The 20811-nt window shown below is 47.4% G+C and overlaps 1 protein-coding gene across 4 annotated transcripts in view; it reads right to left on the reverse strand.

Moving 5' to 3' along the window:
- Positions 1–18261: 18261 nt before the first annotated feature.
- The window catches only part of ZNF185 (zinc finger protein 185 with LIM domain), a 67431-nt gene continuing 64881 nt past the window's right edge, over positions 18262–20811 (reverse strand). For all 4 annotated transcript variants that reach the window (XM_065915207.1, XM_065915208.1, XM_065915205.1 and 1 more), the window contains one exon: positions 18262–20760. The gene's annotated coding sequence lies outside the window, so the exon portion shown is untranslated. The remainder of the gene's footprint in view (positions 20761–20811) is intronic.

A 20811-nucleotide genomic window follows, 5' to 3' on the forward strand; every position in this document is an offset into this window, starting at 1 on the left:
AGCATGCAGAAAACACCCTGGTTTTGTGAAGGACAAGCTGATGTAATGTTAAACTATCTTCCCCTTAGAAATGTACTAAATTAGGGTATAAAAGCTACGGTAAAAAAATAAATCATTGCCAGACTCTGCTGCACACCCCCAGTCTGGTCTCTCTCTCTCTCTCTTTCTCTCTCTCTCTCTCTCCCTCGCCGACACCGTTCATCCTGAAGGTACCCCTGGATCCTGCTGGGGCTGGACCCTGGCAACTTGGTGTCCCATAGTCAAGCATGTGTCTCTACCAGGGCCCAGAAACACACCAGAAGCTATTTCTAGAAAGACATATAATCTCTGATGCTGATGGCATGGCCTTCCTACAGAACCCCAGGGACCTAGGTGGCAATTCCCTTACAGCGGCTGGTCTTGAACTTGACACTGCATCCCTACCCATTACTGATACATCTGACACCATGAGGGGTGTCATAAAAGATGGTCCACACTTCCACTGCAGCCTGGACCTGCTGCAGGTTCCTCTCCTGCACCCCAGCTCTGAGCCTTCTGCATCATCATATGGACTGTAGCAATAACCCTGCTGTCTTCTTTGTGGTGGAGGATTCAAGATGCAATTATTTGTCTTGCACTTTGGAGGAGACATCCTGGCATGCCTCTGATTACTTAACTCCAAAAAACTTGACTGAATTGTCAGTTCCCTGGATTTTCATAGGGTTTACTTCCCATGCTCTTGAGCACATGTGTCTTACAGATGCCTCTTACTCATCTTCTTCAGTCGATACGATCATGTCATTTAACTGATTTGAGTGATGTTCTATGGGCTGTCTAGATGATCCACATCTCTTTGTACTATGTTATGAGGTCGGGTATGATGTAGGGCAGGAGAGTTAACATAGCAGTGGAGTAAACTGTAATAGAGATGTCTGTCTACATGATTGTGAACTACTTCACATCCTCTTTCTCTGATTGGTTGGAATAGAAAGGAATGTACTCATCAAATCAATGGCCACATAACATGGACCTAGTTCAGTTCAGTAGCTCGGTCGTGTCTGACTCTTTATGATCCCATGAATTGCAGCACCCCAGGCCTCCCTGTCCATCACTAACTCCCGGAGTTTACCCAAACTCATGTCCATCAAGTCGGTGATGCCATACAGCCATCTCATTCTCTGTAGTCCCCTTCTCCTCCTGCCCCCAACCACTCCCAGCATCAAGGTCTTTTCCAATGAGTCAACCTTTCACCTGAGGTGGCCAAAGTACTGGAGTTTCAGCTTCAGCATCAGTCCTTCCAATGAACACCCAGGACTGATCTCCTTTAGGATGGACTGGTTGGATCTCCTTGAAGTCCAAGGGACTCTCAAGAGTCTTCTCCAACACCATAGTTCAAAAGCATCAGTTTTTCAGTGCTCAGCTTTCTTCACAGTCCAACTCTAACATCCATACATGACCACTGGAAAAACCATAGCCTTGACTAGACAGACCTTTGTTGGCAAAGTAATGTCTCTGCTTTTTAATATGCTATCTAGGTTGATCATAACTTTCCTTCCAAGGAGTAAGCGTCTTTTAATTTCATGGCTGCAATCACCATCTGCAGTGATTTTGGAGCCCCCAAAATAAAGTCTGACACTGCTTCCACTGTTTCCCCATCTATTTCCCATGAAGTGATGGGACCAGAAGCCATGATCTTAGTTTTCTGAATGTTGAGCTCTAAGCCAACTTTTTCATTCTTCTCTTTCACTTTCATCAAGAGGCTTTTTAGTTCTTCACTTTCTGCCATAAGGGTGGTGTCATCTGCATATCTGAGGTTATTGATATTTCTCCTAGCAATCTTGATTCCAACTTGTGCTTCTTCCAGCCCAGCGTTTTTCATGATGTACTCTGCATATAAGTTAAATAAGCGGGGTGACAGTATACAGCCTTGACATACTCCTTTTCCTATTTGGAACCAGTCTGTTGTTCCATGTCCAGTTCTAACTGTTGCTTCCTGACCTGCATATAGGTTTCTCAAGAGGTGGGTCAGGTTGTCTGGTATTCCCATCTCTTTCAGAATTTTCCACAGTTTATTGTTATCCACACAGTCAAGGGCTTATTAATCTGCTTGAGCAATCATACCACATCCAACACACAGCATCCACAATTGGAATTACTACTTGGTGAAGCCTGAAGTATACAGTCATTCTACAGGATTCAACCAATTTCTGTAGTCAACAGACTAGCAATGCAAATGGAGATATGATGGGGACCACCACCCCTAAATCTTTAAAAGTGGCTCTAATCTCTGTCATGTCTCCTGTGATATTGTTTGTAATTGAATCTCTTGGTAGTGTGTGTGTGGGGGGGGGGATGGGGTGCGAGTGGTGTGCAGTTCCGTATACTTGCACATAACTTCCACCAATGTAAAGACAATGAATGACAACCTAAAATTTGATTTGGATGTGGAGACCAATGACACCTCCCCCATACACACACACACCCCCCACCCACATCAAGAAGTCAAGAAATGGTTCATTACTTTCAGAATCAAGGGTTCTGAAGAGAGCAGGACAAGCCTCTCAACCAGTTGTGAAGTGACTTTTGAGAGCAAGGAATAGAGAGTGGCCTGGGATTTTACCATGGAGAAAAGGTGGGGCCAAAGTGAGAGTTCTCACATGTAGTTACCAGCACACATGGTTCTGATCTCCCTGTGGTGCTAAAGGAAGGAGAACCCAGGCTTTCTTCCCCGTTTACCCAGATATCACGCACAAGGGGGAGAGGAATGGCTAGCTGAAAAAGGAAAGGCCAAATTCTACCAATGATAAGGGATGGAAGTGATACTCTTCCCTGCACTGTTGCGGCTCTGGGAAATGGAGGCTCTTAGGGCTGGAAATGGAAACCTCAAAATGGCCTGTGCTGTGCCTGGCCTTAATTCAGGAAGAGCTTTTGCTAGAAGAAATAAAAATCAAATAAGGCAGAAAAGCAGAACCTGATTGTATAAAGGAAGACAACAAGAGGCATAACCATGTTAGTTGTCTAAATAGAAGAGTTGGTGCACTCGCATAAGCATCTGGGAGGCAGGAAGTTAGATAACAAATAGGACAGTTGAAGAGGCACCTCTCACTCATGGCTGAACCGACTGCCTGAGCACCATGCCCACCAGGCTCACCAAGGCCTTAGCAGTAGTAAGTACCCACAAACTGGAAGCAGTATATATTGTAATGACAGTAACAGAGGTCGCAGACTTAAGCGTAGTTCTACAACTTGGTAATCAGGGTAATCCTCTCATTTCTCTTCTACTCACTTTCTACCACTGAAAAAGGAAAGGCGCCAGCCACTGCTCTGCAGATTGGACCACCCAATCGGTCCGTCGCCCTCCTCCACCTCTTGATAACGACGTCCCCTCCCCACGGAGCCCCAGCGCCCTGAGTTGGCAGGTCCACTCAGGGTCCCTCGGGTTTGAAGGGTCGAGCTGCCCTCCCTGCGTGTCCATGGGTCCTGGCCGCGGCCAGCTCTGAAGACCGGCATCCAGCGTCCAGAGACCACCAGGGCAACTCGCCAAACATCCCCTTTGGATCTTTGCAGGCACCCAGCTCTCTTCCTCTCTCCCGCCTCCGCCTGCACTGTGGTGATGGTGCACTCGGGTTCAGGGGGTCTGCGTCAGCTCTAGGCCAGTGGGAACACCCAGATCGTCCAGGCCATTGGGGGATGGGCAACGAGAGCCCCGGGCGCCCAAGATGGGCAACAGGCAGAATTGTGATCCTTGCCCGCCATCTGGCGGCCATTATGGGAACTGCCGCCGAGGCTTCTCGCGCCCAGGGTAGCCTTTGGAAGCGTGGATGGTCGCTTTCCAAGCTCGCGGCTGCAGGAAATGGCGACGCGTTCAGGCGCAGAGGCGCCGGACGTAATCGCGCAACTTCACGGGGCACAGACACGCAGGCGCATGCAGGATGGCCTCAGGCTCGAGAAAATTTCTCTGGAATCAGTGGTGCTTTCTACCCTGGTGAATGCTCTGCTCACCGAGGGTTCTGGGGTAGCCGCAGACCCCGAGTCAGCCTCTGGGCAGGAAGGGGCTATCGCTGGGCCCCTGTCTGCAGCCTCCTACTGACATCCCCGCACCTTGCCTTCTGCCTGCTACCAGAACACAGGACTAGTGCGGGGGAGTGAGACAGGGAGAGGGCTGCCCGTGCCTCTCAGCAGGCCACCCTGCCCTGGACTCAAAGTGGAGAACAGTGCTGCCAGCCTTTCCTCGCCTCTGAGGAAAGGGGGTTGTGGAATTCCTGCTGGCCCACCCTCCTGTCCTCGGACATCACACCACCAACCCCCCCGCACCACCACCCCCGTCCCTGGGTGCCCAGGGCCGGGCTGGCCGCTGTTGGCCAGCAGGGGTAGACCGATCTCAGGAGGGTGGGCAAACACCCATGCCCTGGAATCCTGCACCACACTCCTAACAGTGGCCATGAACTCACACCAGGACCTTTCTGTGGCTGGCTGGTCCTTGGGATGGCACACGTGACCTCTCTGAACCATCTGGTTGCCTAGAGTCCCCACGGAGCTGCCAGGGATTCTGGAGCCTGGCGTCCTACCAACTGACCCTACCCTCCCCCCACATCTAACCCACTCATTCCTGGGGGCTCCCTGAGATTCCTGGGGACCTAACCAGCCACAGTCCCTGCCCACAAATCCCTGTCGCCAAGCTCCGTCCGGCCCAGGGAGCCACACAGACCATCTCGAACCCTGCCGGGACCTCACTGCAGTGCCGACTCGGGGTACCAGGCCACTGTACCCCCACCCCAGGCAGCCCCTCCCCTCCACTATCCAGAGCAGAGACAAGACAGCTGAAACTTTCAAGAAACTTTATTAAAGAGCAGCACTGACTGAAACCATTGAAGACAGGGAATATCAACACAAAGAACTCCTAACGGCCACAGGTCACGGTCCTGCCTCCCCCCTCCTCCCAGGGTCCCTAACGAGGTGCCCGCGCTGCCCCCACACAGCAGCCCTCCCTCCCCCCACACTCTCCCTTCCTGAGGGCCTCACAGGCGGTGTCTTGCCAGGAAGGTGGACACTGGCAATGCCCGATACCCCCAGGGCAGCTCCTCCCGCTTGGGCCCACATGCCCTATGGTGGGTACAAGTCAGTCACACAGCAGGGCACACTGCACCAGGCCGAGGACGCAGAATCCCGAGGAAGCACAGGGTGGCCCAGCAGAGCACAGGTCCTGGGGGCCTTCCAAAGCCCCACTGCAGCCCCGATGCAGATCTTCCTTCCATAAGTCCCGGGGTGGACACTGGCTGAGCCCTCGTCCATCCCCTCCTTCCCACTGGTTCCTGAGAGTGGGCTGGGGTGTCTCTGGGCCACGGTTGTGGGAACTGCTCAGAGAAGAACACATGCACATCTCCAGGAGACCAAGCAGAACTGAGCCTGAATCTGCACCGGGAAAGCACACACTGAGCTGAGGACCCGGGACCACAGCGGGTAGGGCCTTGGCTGGTGCTGAAGCTCAGGACATGTGGCAGGGCCCAGTGGTGGCTGACTGGGTAGGTGGGGACACCCGGCCCAGGTTCTTGGGCACCGCAGGGCTCTGCGGGGTGTGGGGGTGTGTGTTGTTGGGGAGGGGAGAGGGGACTGGGGCAGGGAGGGGTTCCTTGAGACCTGGGTCACTAGGGGGCCTACAGGGACACATCTGGACTTCCCAGGACAGGGATCAGCCTTCCCCAGGGGATACTGAATAGGGGTCCCCTCTAGGGGGGTGGGAGGGGGAGGCCCAGGCACCATGATATGGCCCTTAACGTCTCCCAAGCCAGTGTGGGCAACAGCTGTTTGCAGGCACCCCTCACTTAGGCAGGGGCTGCCCACTCAGGGCTGTTTCCATTTGCAGGCTTTGGGGCTGACCTTGGCATTGGCAGCTGGTGAGTGGTACTTCTCCAGGCAAGTCCCAGGTCTCCAGTGACCAAGCTCAAACCTAAGCAGAACAAAAGAATCCTCCCTCCCACCAATGAATTATCCTCCTCCACTTCCTGTATCCCCCTCCTCCTCTTCCTCCTCCTTCCCCTTTTCCTCCTTTGGAACAAAAGTTTACACACACACCCACTTACACCAAAGCCAGTTGTGGGGTACTGGCCCAGCAGGTACCCAGGGCCCTATCATCTGCTCACAGTCTTTGCTGTCCTTGTCCCTACAGTCCTTCCAGGCTGCAGGGGCTGGGGTGGGGGAAGACAGCTTGTAGGCTGGTACTGGGTGCCATGGGCCTCTGGGTCCTCTGCCCTCAACTTCAGAAAGGTTCCAGGGTGCTGCCTTCCTGGGGACTCCCTGGGGCAGTGTAGATGATTCTGAAGACAGGCTGGATCCTGCGGTCTCCCCACCAGAGCATCTCCCGTCTGCCCCACAGCTCTTCCTTGACAGTGCTGGCACCTTGTGGCAGAGATAGCCTCCAGAGAGGCTCCTCTAGGCCCCATGTGGCCTGGGGGACCATCAGCATCGTTAACTCAGAGCCTACAGGGTGGGCGTTTGCAGGTGGCCAGAAACCAGGGCCAATGCCAGAGCCCCTGACTACACCTTCAGTCTCTGCTAAGTTGAGGTCTTTGTCTGAGGCACAGGCACCCCTTTTGCTGCACCTGACGGCCCCCTACTTGGGTCTCCCGCACCTCCCTGAATTTATTTTGGCTTGGTTGGTGGAGCACCTTCCAGCTGGTAGAGGCTGAGGGGGCTGGGCCTGGCTGCCCTGCCCCTCTGTCCCACTCAGGGTTCCCCCTGTTTGTGTGGACTGCCTCTTCCCCCGTTACACTTCTGTTGTCTGCTAGCAGAGGGGGTACCTGGATATGTTGAGCCTATGCTTCCTAGGGCTTGGGGTGGCTCAATGGTCCCAGCCCCTTTCTTGTTCCCCGATTCTTCTGCTGCCAGCTGAGGCCTGGGCTTTGCCGGAGGCTGGTTCTCGGCCCTAGGAAATAATGCCTGGCTGTGGCCTTCCTCCCCAGTGTCACAGCTGGAAGATAGCCACTGCACTTCAGAAATGGAACGATCCCTTCCTGGATGGTCTGAGTGTTGCTCTCAGCAATTGACCCTGCCTGTACCATGACCTGAGGGATCAGGACACTGTCTTCTGATGCCCTGCAGACCCTTTCTGCTGGACCCTGATTCTTCTCGGTCACTGCCATGGGGGCCTCACACTCTTCATCTCAAAGGAGCTTCATTAACTGCAGGAAAGTGGGCACACACTCTCACTGATCCAGTAGCTTGAGCTTGCCCCGGAGGGCAGTGGTCATGGAGGCTTGAGCTAGGATGTGTTTCAGGTGAATCGTGTCTGTGCTTCTCACTGACAAGGGGCTGTGCTGCACAGCTTTCTGAATCAGGGGCTCTAACCATACCACAAAACCAGAGATGTTCTCTCTAGACTTCTGGAAGGTCTGGGATAACTTAAACTGTAAGATTCTGTGGTCCTCTTTAGCCCCAAATATCTGCTTCAGGGCCTCCAGGCACTCTTCCACTGTCATGGAGTCATTGCTGACCCTGAGCACCCACATGATGGACTAGGCAGGGCTGCAAAGCTCTCCAGCAAATGCCGCCGCTTCTCAATCTGACACCTGCAATAGCTGCATCATCTCAGTCACCTGCTCTAGCCAGGTTTCAAAGCTCTCTTCACCTGGTCCTGGGAGAGTGTTTCCTGAAAACATCTTGAGTTTTTGGTACCACAGGCTTTCTTTCAGAGGCTGCAAGACTGGTTGCCTGACTTGAGCCAAGCCCTCTGACTCTGCCCCCTCAGAGTGAGTGCTGTAGCCCAGGGTTTTGGCCACATCTACCATTCTTCGACTCTCATCTTTTAGGAAGTACTTCATTCTGTTGATAAATTCCTCATATGGGCTACGGGATTTCACCACTTCCCAGGTACCTCCCTTTCCTAGGATCCGGCTGGGCACAGTAGCATAGTTGATAGTGTCAGTCAATTCAAGGAAAACTGCCTTAGCCTGGTCTTCCCTTCTGAACATTGTGCCCAGCACCCTGTAGGTGCAGAGGGACTCTAAGCCTCTCCTCAGGGTCTCTTTAATTTCCGCCTCACTACACTCCATGGGGATCCCCAAGATTAGCAAGACCTTCCTAGGGTCCAGGTCCATTCCTCTGCACCAATCCTCCAACAGTCACAGCCATTGCTCCCAGTTTCTATGGACTGGTCTAATACTAAGGGCAGTAATCAGCTCACAATGTGACCAGAAGTCAAGGACTTTTGGGTCAATGCCAAGTATGAAGGCCAAATCGTCTCCGTTTTCCACAGCCTATATATGCATATGGAGTGAGAACAACATTAATTCCCAACCTCCCAACCCCCACCAAAACCCCTCCACTATCCCTTCCCCTTTCTGGTCACAGAGATTCAGCCCCTGCTTCCCAGGGCTTCCCCAATCATTTGGTGGAGGGGTTTCTTTAGGCCCAGTTTCCTCCACCTCATCCTGTCCCTGCTGACCTCCGCTTGCTGTGGGCTCCTCCTCAAAGTCCCAGGACTCTGCTGTGTGTCCTGGAGGTGCCTGTGGTGAAAAGGCCAGAGGTAGGAGGCGGGGCCTGACAAAGCCTCTGTGTGTGTGTGTGTGTGTGTGTGTGTGTGTGTGTGTGTGTGTGTGTGTGTGTGTGTGTGTGTGTGTGTGTGTGTGTGTGTGTGTGTACGCACGCGCATGTGCATGCCCATGCCCTGGCTCAGGGCTGTGCAGTCCCAGGGCATCTGGTACCCACTTCTCTGGGGCAAAAGTTAGAGGACGAAGAGGTCCAGTTCCCTCCTTCCTCAGAAAATGCCTGACAGATGAGAAAGATGACTGGAGCTCTGCACAAGACAGTGAAACTGATGGGAAGAACTGAAGAGAATGTGTGACAAGCTGTCATATTGCCATGGATACCAAGGACAGCATGGGCCATGGGTTTCCATCACAGAAGGGTGTCATGTGGTAGGTAAGGTTAAGGAGCAACAGGTGATGTCACTGGCCTCTAACCAAAGAAGTATCTTTTGTTGGGGGGAGGGAAGATGGGGGCTGGGCAGCAAGGACCAAGAGCCGAAAACATTAGCTTATGTTTTCCAGCTGTCTGGAAGCTAGAATCAGAGGCAGAAAAGGGACCCAAAAAGGGTCTCCAGTGCCACACTGCAGGAACAGACAACTCCGACCATAGGTGTGACCCTACCCTGCAGACCCTGTAAACCTTGGCAGGCAACCCCGCCCCTCCTGCTTTTTGCCAGGGTTACAGAGGCCTCTTCCATCTCACAGCTGTTCACCATGCTGGTTAAGGATCCAGTGGCAGTGCAGATGCTAGAATTCCACCCACAGGCAGCACCAGACCTGCTCTCCAGTGCTTCACACAGGCAGTCCCTGGTGCTGGGGCAGTGGACACTGCTTCATTGGATCTGTTCCAGGCAAGGCCGAGGTTCTGCCTCACAAGCCCCTGCTCAGGCTGTGCCAATTCTGAGTCTACAGAAGTGCTCACAAGCACTCTGGTACAGGTTTACAAGAAACTGCTCAACTGGTATTCAGCGCTAGTGCAGTTAAGATTATTGCTGCAGTGCGTGTGCTTATGTGTCTGACTCTTGTGACCCCATGGACCATAGCCCATCAGGCTCCTCTGCCTATGGGATTTTTCAAGCAAGGATACTAGAGTGGGTTGCCATTTCCTCCTCCAGGGAGTCTTCCCAACCAAGGGATTGAACCCACGTCTGCCTGCATCTCTGGCAGATTCTTTACCGGCTAAGCCATCGGGAAGCCCTCAATTATTATTACTCCGCCCTCAATTCCAGCCCTCTTTTAAACCTTAATCTGCCTGCAATGCGGGAGACCTGGGTTCATTCCCTGGATTGGGAAGATCCTCTGGAGAAGAGAACGGCTACCCACTCCAGTATTCTGGCCTGGAGAATTCCATGGACTGTATAGTCCCTGGGGGTCACAAAAAGCTGGACACGACTGAGCGACTTGCAATCCCTCACTGGCTCTTAAACCTTGCCCCCGCTGCCAAGTCCCACTTCCACCGAAGCGCAACCGACGCCTTAAGTCCCACCCCTGACGCTGAGCCTCCTGGCACGTTTGACCCAGGTCGCCATCAAGGCCCACCCCATCCAAGTCCCACCTCCAACGAAGCCCCACCCTCAACTGAGCTCAGCCCCTAATGCCAATCCCCACCCCGCTGGAAGTTCAATCTCTGCCCCCATGAAGCCCCACCCCTTCCCGTGACCCAACCCCCACTCAAGTCCCATCCCTAATGAAACCTTGCCACTACTTAAGCCCGATCCCTACCCCCACTCAAGCCATGTCCCACCTCTTCCCAAGCACAATGCCTGTCCTAAGCCCTGACCTCACTCAAATCCAACTACTGTCCCAAAGCCTCCGCCTTCATTTCCCTGTGGCCCCCACCCTCACCTAGGCCCACCTTCCTAAATCCCTCCACCCGTTTACACACTCTCTACCTCAAACACCCCTCATTCCAGAGCAGGAATACGTCTGATCAATGGAAGTTGGTAAAGGCCAGGAGAGAAAGGGCTGAAGCCACTTTCCCCTCCAGGGTAAGGTCCAGAGCTCCCAGTCCTGATTGCAATGGCTGTGAGCAGGGTTAGGTGTGCAAGAGGTTCCTTTGCAATTCCAAGGCTGGTCACAATGTCTTGAAATGGCACGGTACTGGTGCACGCCATGCCTGATTGGCACGGTACTGGTGTGTGCCAGGCATGATAAATGGCATGGTCCTGGTGCATCTGGCCTGATATAGTGGGATCCCACTTCCAGGGGAGCTTGATAAAAGTGCAAGCTCTGATTCAGGAGGACTGGAGTGGGACTGAAATTCTGTGTTTCTCCTTTCTAGAAAGCTGGGTGATTACTGAGCAAGATACTTACAGAATCCTTTTTAAGTGAAGGTATTTCCTTTGTCTGAGAAGGGGAACACAGACCTAAATATGCCTGACTTCACTCGAAAGTACTATGGAAAGCCTGTTAAATCAGTCTCCTTCCCATGCCAAGAAAAAGTAGTTACCTGCTGGTGTCAGAAAGTCACAGAACTCAAGTGGGGCATTTTACCTGAGGGCTCTCATAACACAAGTCCACTGTGGCTCTGTGAAGCCCCCACTCAGCCACATGGCATTACAGGTATGATAGGTGTCACAGAAAGTGATACCATGGGAAGAGGTGTTCTGATTGCCATCACAAAGAACAGTGGAGGTTAAAAAACATGTCTGAAAACACATTATATTGGTTTCAAGTGTATAACATAACGATATTTGTATATGTTGCAAAATTACCACCATTATAAGTCTAGTTAAAATTTATCAATGCACATAGTTTTTTTTCTTACAATGAGAATTTTAAAAAATCTACCCTCTCAGCAACTTTCAAAAATACACAGTACAGTACAGTTTTATTAACTATAGTCTCCATCCTGTACATTACATCCCCAGGACTTATTTATCTTACATTTATGTTTATGTGTGTGTATGTGTATATAATATGTCCTACCCTGATGGTATTACTGAATTAGATTATGAAAGCCCTTCAAGGAGCTCTGTTATGATTGGTTTAGAGATAATTAAGTGCTTTTTATGAATTGAACACTCTTAAAGTTCTCAGGAATTAATGAAAGTGAATTTACCCTCACACAACTTTATTTTAGCAGTAATTATGTTTTATATATATTATGTCAACATTAGTTTCCAAGATCTTTTGCTAACTTAAAACTTAATACTTATACTAAGATAACTATACAAGATGTGCAAGATGTGTTTTTCTTAAGGAAAAAGAATAACTTTTTCCTAAAGTAAAATTACTGGTTGTTCAAAGAATGAAAAAGATGAAAGGGCAAGACAAAACATGAATGGATATGCTTCTCAGAAAAAGGATTTTGTTTCTTGTGGTCAAAGCTGCCTAGAGATCAATGGGTTTGTATATAATATTTTAAAAACTGAGCTATGATATCAAATAGTACACTGATGCAAAACTAGAATTTTTTTTTGTTTGTGTGTTTTATTTATTTATTTTTTATTTTTTTATTTTATTTTCTCTGTTAAACAGGAAACATTTCCTTAGATTATTGGTACTAAAATTACTAAGGCTGTAAAATGTTTTTCTTTAATTTTTGAATCATCTGCCTAGAAAGCAAAGATTCTTATCAGAATAATTTTCTTTGCTTTATGTTGACTTTATCATGGCCTTCAGTCAAACCTCGTCAATTTTGAAAGAACTAAGGTTCTTTATAATTGCATTTCATTCAATATGTACTTTCAAAATATTTTGTCACTTTGGTTAAATAGACAAGTAGTGTTTGTTATGGACCTATGATCTTATTTAACCCAGTGTTCAAATTTATTGAACAGATCTTTTATTTTACTTTCCCCACACTCAAATCCTAAGTGGTATATATCCTTTGTTTATTCCGCCCGCCATGCCAGAAGGCTTCTGGGATCTGATTTCCCTGACTAGGGATTGAACCTGGACCCTTGGCAGTGAAAGCGCCGAGTCGTAACCACTGGACAACCAAGGAATTCCCTTGAGTGATATAGTCTTTATTCTGAAACCCTATTTGAGTTTTCCTAGAGAGACCCTGGAAAATCACAAAGGATCTTTCACCTTGTAAAAATTTTATTTGATATATTGAATTTCATGGGAGGCTTTGTCAAATCACAAGAGATGCCTAACCTTCCCTAGGTTCCATTTGTGTGGACAAAATGTTATTGAAATGAATGTTTCAAAAACAGTATGAATTTCCTGGAGGTTTGTCAATGCCCTTACTGTTTATGATATGTCCTGGTGCTGCTTTGCCTGATATTAAACTGTTTAAATTCATGCAAAGATGGGCACGATAAGGGAACAGAAACAGCAAGGAGCTAATAGAAGCAGAAGATATTAAGAAGAGGTGGCAAGAATACACAGAACTATACAAAAAATGATCCACATAACCACGATGGTGTGATCACTCACCAGGAGCCTGACATCCTGGAGTGTGAAGTAAGGTGGGCCTTAGGAAGCATTACTACATACAAAACTAGTGGAAGTGATGGAATTCCAGCTGAGTTGTTTAAAATCCTAAAGGATTATGCTGTTAAAGTGCTACATTCAATTTGTCAGCAAATTTGGAAAATTCAGCAGTGGCCACAGCACTGGAAAAGGTCAGTTTTCATTCTAATCCCAAAGAAAGGTAATGCCAACAAATGTTCAAACTTCCATACAATTGTGCTTATTTCACCAGCAAGGTAATGCTCAAAATCCTTTAAGCTAGGCTTCAGCAGTACATGAACCAAGAATTTCCAGATATAGGAAATTTAGAAAAGGCAGAGGAATCAGAGGTCAAACTGCCAATGTCCATTGGTTCATAGAGAAATGACAAAAATTAAAACACACACACACACACACACACACACACACACACATCTACTTCTGCTTCATTAACTACACTAAAGACTTTGACTGTGGATCACAACAAACTGTGGAAAATTCTTCAGGTGATGGGAATGGCAGGCCACCTTACCTACCTCCTGAGAAACCTATATGCAGTTCAAGAAGCAGTAGTTAGAACTGGACATGGAATAATGGACTGGTTCCAAATTAGAAAAGGAATATGTCAAGACTGTATATTTTCACCCTGATTATTTAACTTATATGCAGAATACATCATGCAAAATGCCAGGGTGGATGAGTCACAAGCTGGAATCAAGATTGCCAGGAGAAATATCAATATCCTTAGGTATGCAAATGATACCACTCAAATGGCAGAAAGCAAATAGAACTTAAAGGACCTCTTGTTGAAGGTGAAAGAGGAGAGTGAAAAACCTGGCTTAAAATTCAGCATTCAGAAAACTAAGATTATGGCATCCAGTTCCATCACTTCATGGCAAATAGAAGGGGAAAAATTAGAAACCATGATTTTATTTTCTAGGGCTCCAAAATCACTGTGGATGGTGACTGCAGCCATGAAATTAAAAGACACTTGTTCCTTGGAAGGAAAGCTATGATAAACCTAGACAGCATATTAAAAAGCAGAGATATCTCTTTGCTGACAAAGGTCCATATAGTTAAAGCTATGGTTTTTCTGGTCTTCCCTGTAGCTCAAACAGTAAAGAGTCTGCCCGCAACACAGGAGACCTGGGTTTGATTCCTGGATTGGAAAGATCCTCTGGAGAAGGGAATGGCAATCCACTCCAGTATTCTTGCCTAGAGAATCCCATAGACAGAGGAGCCTGGCAGGCTACAGTCTGTGGGATCACAAAGAGTCGGACACGACTGAGTGACTAACACTATTACTATTATGGTTTTTCCAGTAGTCATGTACAGATGTGAGAGCTGGACCATAAAGAAGGCCGAGCACCAAAGAATTGATGCTTTCAAACTGTGGTGCTGGAGAAGCCTCTTGAGAGTCCTTTGGACTGCAAGATCAAACCAGTCAACCCTAAAGGAAATCAATCCTGAATATTCATTGGAAGGACTGATGCTGAAGCTGAAGCTGAAGCTTCAATACTTTGGCCACCTGATGCAAAGAGCCGACCGATTGGAAAGGACTGTTAGGCTGGGAAAGATTGAGGGCAGTAGAAGAAGGGGGCAACAGAGAATGAGACGGTTGGATGGCATCACCAACTCAATGGACATGAGTTTGAGCAAACTCTGGGAGATAGTGAAGGACAGGGCAGTCTGGCATGCTGCAGTTCATGGGGTTGCAAGAGTCAGACACGACTTAGGATTGAACAACAACAAACAGTGTAGTGTTATCAATCGTAATTCTAGTTATCTTTTTAAATGTTGCACAGAAATAACCAAATTTCCTTGTCAGTTGCATTATTTTTGTGTTGAACTCTCATCAGATCTTTAACTATGGCATTTTAAATCTTTTGTCTTGCACTTATGCTTCCCCAAACACGCTTGCAATCACCTACAGGGCACAATGCTTTCTCTTCAAGAAAAGAGGTCTCAGACCCTCAGGAAAAGAACTTTGCCAAATGTTGAGGCACAAGTTTCTGATGCCATTACTTAAATAACTTTGAAATTCTATCACTGCAGTGAGCCAGAGTTTTCAGAACTCTAGGATATAAGCTGATAGGTTCATGAGGCTGCTAACCCAAGACTGAGCAGAACGAGAATTAATTACATAGGACTTAACTAACTGATGAAGAATGATTATGAGTTTTGTTTGGAACATTGCTGATGCTTTCATGCTCTATATTCTGGATGAAAGAAACCCTTTCTCATTTATCTTAAGATATCTGTAACTCTTAACAATATAGTGGGCACCCAGAGGAGCAGGTCAGCAGACAGGAGTTCCTGGGCAGTGGGGGATGGGATGAGGAGGGAACACAGTGGGCATTCATGAGTGGGGCTGAGTTCAGAGGATGTTTAGAGAAAAAAGAATCCTGCAGATGTCATTAGGTGATGGGTCTGGCACAGAAGGTGCTCCTTGGGCTACAGCACTGTGCAGAAGGGGTTCGGTGTGTACAGTGAGGAAGGCCTGGTGCGGGGTTTTTCATGGGACAGGTGACAAGATGCAGAAGCCACTCACAGGCAGGGTATACAGCGCAGAGGAAGGCTGCATGGAGACAGCATTAACAGGGTAGCCCATCAGAAAAGCAGTGCCACTCTTACCTAAGCAGGAAGAGTTGAGAATAGGAAATCAGTGGCTTTCACAACCAGTAGAAGGGTTGGAGCAGTGAAGGGGAGGGAGGCTGCTGCTGATACACTAGGAAAAAGCCCCCAGTGATTTCAGCTGCAGGCAGGACTGTCATGGATGATTCTCAGGAGGTTTCCCAGAAGTCACTGGGAAAGAAACCAGGTATAACCTCTTTTTGACACTTCTTAGTGCCCAGTGCTGCTGCCAGGGAATAAGGGCTTCTTCTTCTCTCAAAGTACTCTAGTAGCTGGGTAATCAAACCTGGAGGCATTTTGATAAGGGATTCTAGAACATGTAGTTCCTAGGACTATCCCATATACTGAGTAGAAATTGTACAAAGGGGCAGAGATGTGGCCTAGTTGCTAACAGTCAATCCAACACGGTCCAACTCTTTGACCACTCATCATCCATAATACTTCTCTCTCCATTATTTTCTTCCAAATGGTAACAGTAGCAACACCATGCTTCTGCTTAGCATGATGCAACCATTCCTCATACAGGTGAATGCACCTCTGTCTTCTCCAGGAAGGCGGGACGGCAAAAGTCCCATTGGGTACACTCTCATTCTCTGGGGGATGTCTGTTTCTTCTCTAGATCTGCCATAATTACACTTTGATATACTGTACTCTATAGGTTATAGGTTATTAAGTACCACCCACACAATTCAAACACAGCATTTGGAAATGGGTGAAATAAAAAATAATGGGCATGAGATTCAACCATATAATAACAAAGCAAGACAAAGTATGTGTAGCTTCTATAGTTGTTATTTTGGCAACTGGCCATGAGGTCATACTCAGTATTTATAACTTCCTTCTTCCACTAGCACTTCAATTCCCCATGACCTCATCTAGCTGATTGTGGTTGTTTATGTGGAGGTAAGATACAAATCTTTATTCCTAACCAATCTGATCCCTTACTGGTCCTGCGTGAGTCATTATAACCATCCATTAGCTTATATTATTGGATATGGGAACACTAAGAGAGACTTTCATTTTTTTCTCTTAGGTTCCAGATATGGTCCTTCTTGCCTTCACGGTGTAGTAGTAACTCCATTCCCCCTCAATAATCAGGAGCAGTCAGCCAGCAGGTAAAAACACCTGTCTTGTTGATTCAGTGCCAAGAGGGGTCCCAAATGACCGGGTGGCAATCTCCACTTCGAATTCAATATAACCACTGTTGGGTCCCCTGGTGGAAGATTTCCTCCACTGGGAAATTCATGGGGGAAAGATATTGTGCAGAAAAACAGGACAAGAGAAATGTGTTTTGTGGAAATTCACAGGTGGAATACACTCATAAGTAGAGTCCCCCAGAGGACCCCATGTGGGGTGTATGGGTTGAGGGCCCTCATAGGTGTGGATCTGTAGAGGGGAAGGAGGAATAGTGGAGGCTGAGTATGGTGACCAAATGGCTTGCTTGGAACCAGCTCTGCTAAGTCATTTTTCAAAATAACACTACTCTATTTGGGTAGAGTGGGGGTGTTTGTATCACATACTATCACCAATAGATTCCTAGAAATATCTAGTTAGGAGCTATTATAGTTCTTGTCCTTTGAATTGGTGAAGCATCTTCTTCATTTCCCAATGGTACTCATGTAGCCAAGATGGTGGTTGAGGGTGCAGTGAGAATGTAGCTACAGGGATACTAGTTCAATATCAACTGAATACTGGGTCCCAACATCCCTACTCAGTAGTGGAAGGATTTCTCTGACATGTCTTCTATCTTTGGGCTGATTTCCTGATCAACCCTTTTTGGCCCCAGGTGGGATTAAGACATAGATGGCATGTAAATTATATTTTCGGGTACAAAACCTGGAAGCATGGATCACCTGATATACAGAATGGCTGTTCAACAGGATTCTGACAGCCTGGGCCACTAGCCCTAATGAACAAGATGAAAAGTCTTTCCTGTTGGTACACATCTGGAGGAATGGGTTGGGATGTGTGGTTGAGGGGGCACCATTGAGGAGGGTGTTGGAGAGATGTCTATTCAGAATTACTGCCAGAGTTGATGGGAACAGGAGTGCTAAATGGGAAGTTGACAGAGGAAGAATCCAATAAGCATATTTACGTATTTTAGGAGCTAGCATACAAGAGAGGGATTATAGATTATCAGTGGATGATAGCTAAAGGGAACAGGTTGTAACTCAACTGAGGAATGCATTTCCAAAGACAGAATGGGCTTGTAAGGGACTGTGCTCCTGGTCATTGCAAGTGCTCAATAAGGATGAAGCAGCCACCTATCAGCAATGAAAGGATGGGCCCAAAAGAATAAAACATTACTCATTAAGATCTGACAGGTCTAAAAAAATCTGACAGGTCTATTGAATAGGAAGGAACTCCAAAAGGGAGGGGGGATATATGTATATGTATAGCTGATTCACTTTGCTGTACAACACAAGCTAACACAACACTGTAAAGCAACTACACTCCAATAAAACTAATTTTTTTAAAAAAAGATCTGACAGGTCTAGAATTGCACACCTCTAGTGCATGTATAATTTCTAGATAATGCTGGCTTTTTTTTTTTTAGCTCTTTATATTTGGTACTTCTTAAAAGTATTTATTTGATTTTGTAAAGAGAATGGCTTCAAGTAATAGGAGAAAATTAATCACACAGCCAAATGCACCAAGTTATTACATTTAAAAAAGGAAACCTTAACATTTACACATGAAGTATCTCACCATTTATTATGTTTGTGTACGTTACTGTGAGTCAAGCAAGTATGATTAAAAATTCTAGGCAACTAAAAAGAAGCAAAGTGTAATGTAACCACCTCTATTCCTTAAGTCTGCAGAATTGTGAGCCATTTCAACCACGAAAGAGATTTTTTCAGATTAAAATCAGTATCTTGCACACTGGTTCTAAAACTCCCTTAAAGGCAGAGTGTATCTTGAAGGTGGGGAAGACAGCCTATCTTGGACCTCTTTCCCTTTCACTAATTCATTCAGCATCTATGTATCAATCCCTACCATGTGCCAAGTCCCAGGCTGAGGGCTAGTCTTGAGGAAAACCAGCTCATATTTTGTGTCAGTACGTGGCATGCCGTGCCAATTTTCCCATCTAGAGCAAATCTGATGCACATCCAAGTAAATAAATGGAATGTTCTTCTCTGATCATTTTGCAAGAAGAACAAGTCCACCATCCAATGTGCACAGGGCTCAGAAACTGGACATAGATGGAGAGACATTTTCTAATTTAATCAAGAGAAGGGGTGGTCCCAAAATGGTGGAAGAATAGGACGGGGAGACCACTTTCTCCCCCACAGGCTCATAAAAAAAAATGTTATTTTAATGTGGAGTAACATCCACAAAACAACTTCTGAATGCTAGCGGAGGACACCAGACACTCAGAAAGGCAGCCCAAACTCTTCGAGATCAAGAGAAAAGGCCCTCATTTTTAATCAGAGAAACTGCCAGTTTGTCCTTTTGTGGAACTTACACAGTGAAAGTGAAAGTGGCTCAGCCGCATCCTACTCTTTGTGACCCCATGGACTACACAGTCCATGGAATTCTTTTGGCCAGAATACTGGAGTGGGTAGCCTTTCCCTTGTCCAGGGGATCTTCCCAACCCAGGGATCAAACCCAGGTCTCCCACATTGCAGGCAGATTCTTTACCAGCTGAGCCACAGGGGAAGCTCAAGAATACTGGAGTGTGTGGCCTATCCCTTCTCCAGTGGATCTTCCTGACCCAGGAATTGAACCAGGGTCTCCTGCACTGCAGGCAGATTTTTTACCAACTGAGCCACCAGGGAAGCCCGATTTACACAGTAATCCCGGTACCAAAGGTGGAGGAGCCCAGTTGCACGGGCCTACATCTGTCCAGCAGGCCAGTAGGAGTCCCTGTTCCAAGTTCCTGGGGTCTTGGTAGTTGCTGCTAGCTTGGGATCTGTCTGGACTGGAAAATGGGACGTCACTGAGGGCCCTGTGCTCAGATCAGCTAGCCCACTGGAGCTTCCCCTGGGTCGACAAGCTCTTCTTTGGGAAGACCTGTGAGTCAAATCTCTTCCCAGCGAAGAGTATTTCAGTTCAGAAGTGTTTTCATGGCAAAGGAGGGTGAGGAGGGCCAGTTTGGCTCTTCTTGTATTTTACCCAGGATGCCCAGAGGAGGAGTGCAATTTCCCACCTGCCTCTCTTTGTAAAAGTGTGCCTCAGGGAAGGTCTGAGGGGGGCAGATTCCCCAGGAGGACTAGGTTAACCTCCACACAGGCTCAGGACTATGGTTACAGTTACTGGAGAGACACAGCAATGGTTCTGACTGCTTATCTGAGCCTCAATATCCTCTTTTGCAAACTGGGGAGAAGAATACCCTATTCACAAGATTAGAACGGGGATTAATGCCATCACTCTGTTATAATGCCTGCTACGTAGTAAGACCTTAAGAATGCTAGCTGATTTCCTCCCTTCATAATCTTACTGGAGTCTATACACTATAAGACCTACTTTAGGGGATCCCTGTATAAATTTTAGGGGTTGGAAATTGAGGTCTAAGGTATCAATCAGCTATCAAAATTCAGACACAGGTGTCCATTTGGTCAGTAGCCTCTTCAGAATTACATCATAGAGAATTTAAACCTAATGTGTAAACTTTCTAATACATGCCCACATGCCTGCAGGGAAGAATTCAGCTATACTGAAAGGTAGGTAGGAGGAGGTAACTAAAATCTGCTACGTAACTCAATTGAAAGCAACGAACTAGTTGTAAAAGGATATGGAGAGTCCAAAAATATATATGCTAAATAGACAAGTTAAACATTCGCCTATGTCGATCCCTAGCATTCAGTGTCTGCAATTTACCCACCAGGGATCATCGGCATTCTTTAACCTGGCCCCTAAGAAGCTTTAGGGGGGTCTCCTTCTGCTTTCAAGTCCCAAAGGCACACTTAGGCCACCTAAACTCATCAGGAAGCTGACTGGTCTTAGGGAAGTCAAAACAGAATTATGGTTCAACACTCTTTGCTTGAACCTGAAGTAAGATCGTGGATGGGAAGTGCTTTTTCAGCTATAAAAAGGTACACACACAAGGGATTATCATAACATCATCAAGATATGCTACTGGATATAAGCAAGTTCAACTTAAGAAGGGCAAAAACATGAACAAATCAGAAGCATGAGGGAGGAAGTAAGGGAAGAAGAGCCAGCAACTTGGGACAACTGGGGATAGTCAAACTTGTCCAGGAGTCATCACTTTCTTCTCAGCCTGGAGGAAGTAAAAGAAAATAGAAGTATCCATGAGATTGGAAACACATAC

This window comes from Muntiacus reevesi, chromosome X (genome assembly GCF_963930625.1).
Source record: "Muntiacus reevesi chromosome X, mMunRee1.1, whole genome shotgun sequence".
NCBI lineage: Eukaryota > Metazoa > Chordata > Mammalia > Artiodactyla > Cervidae > Muntiacus > Muntiacus reevesi.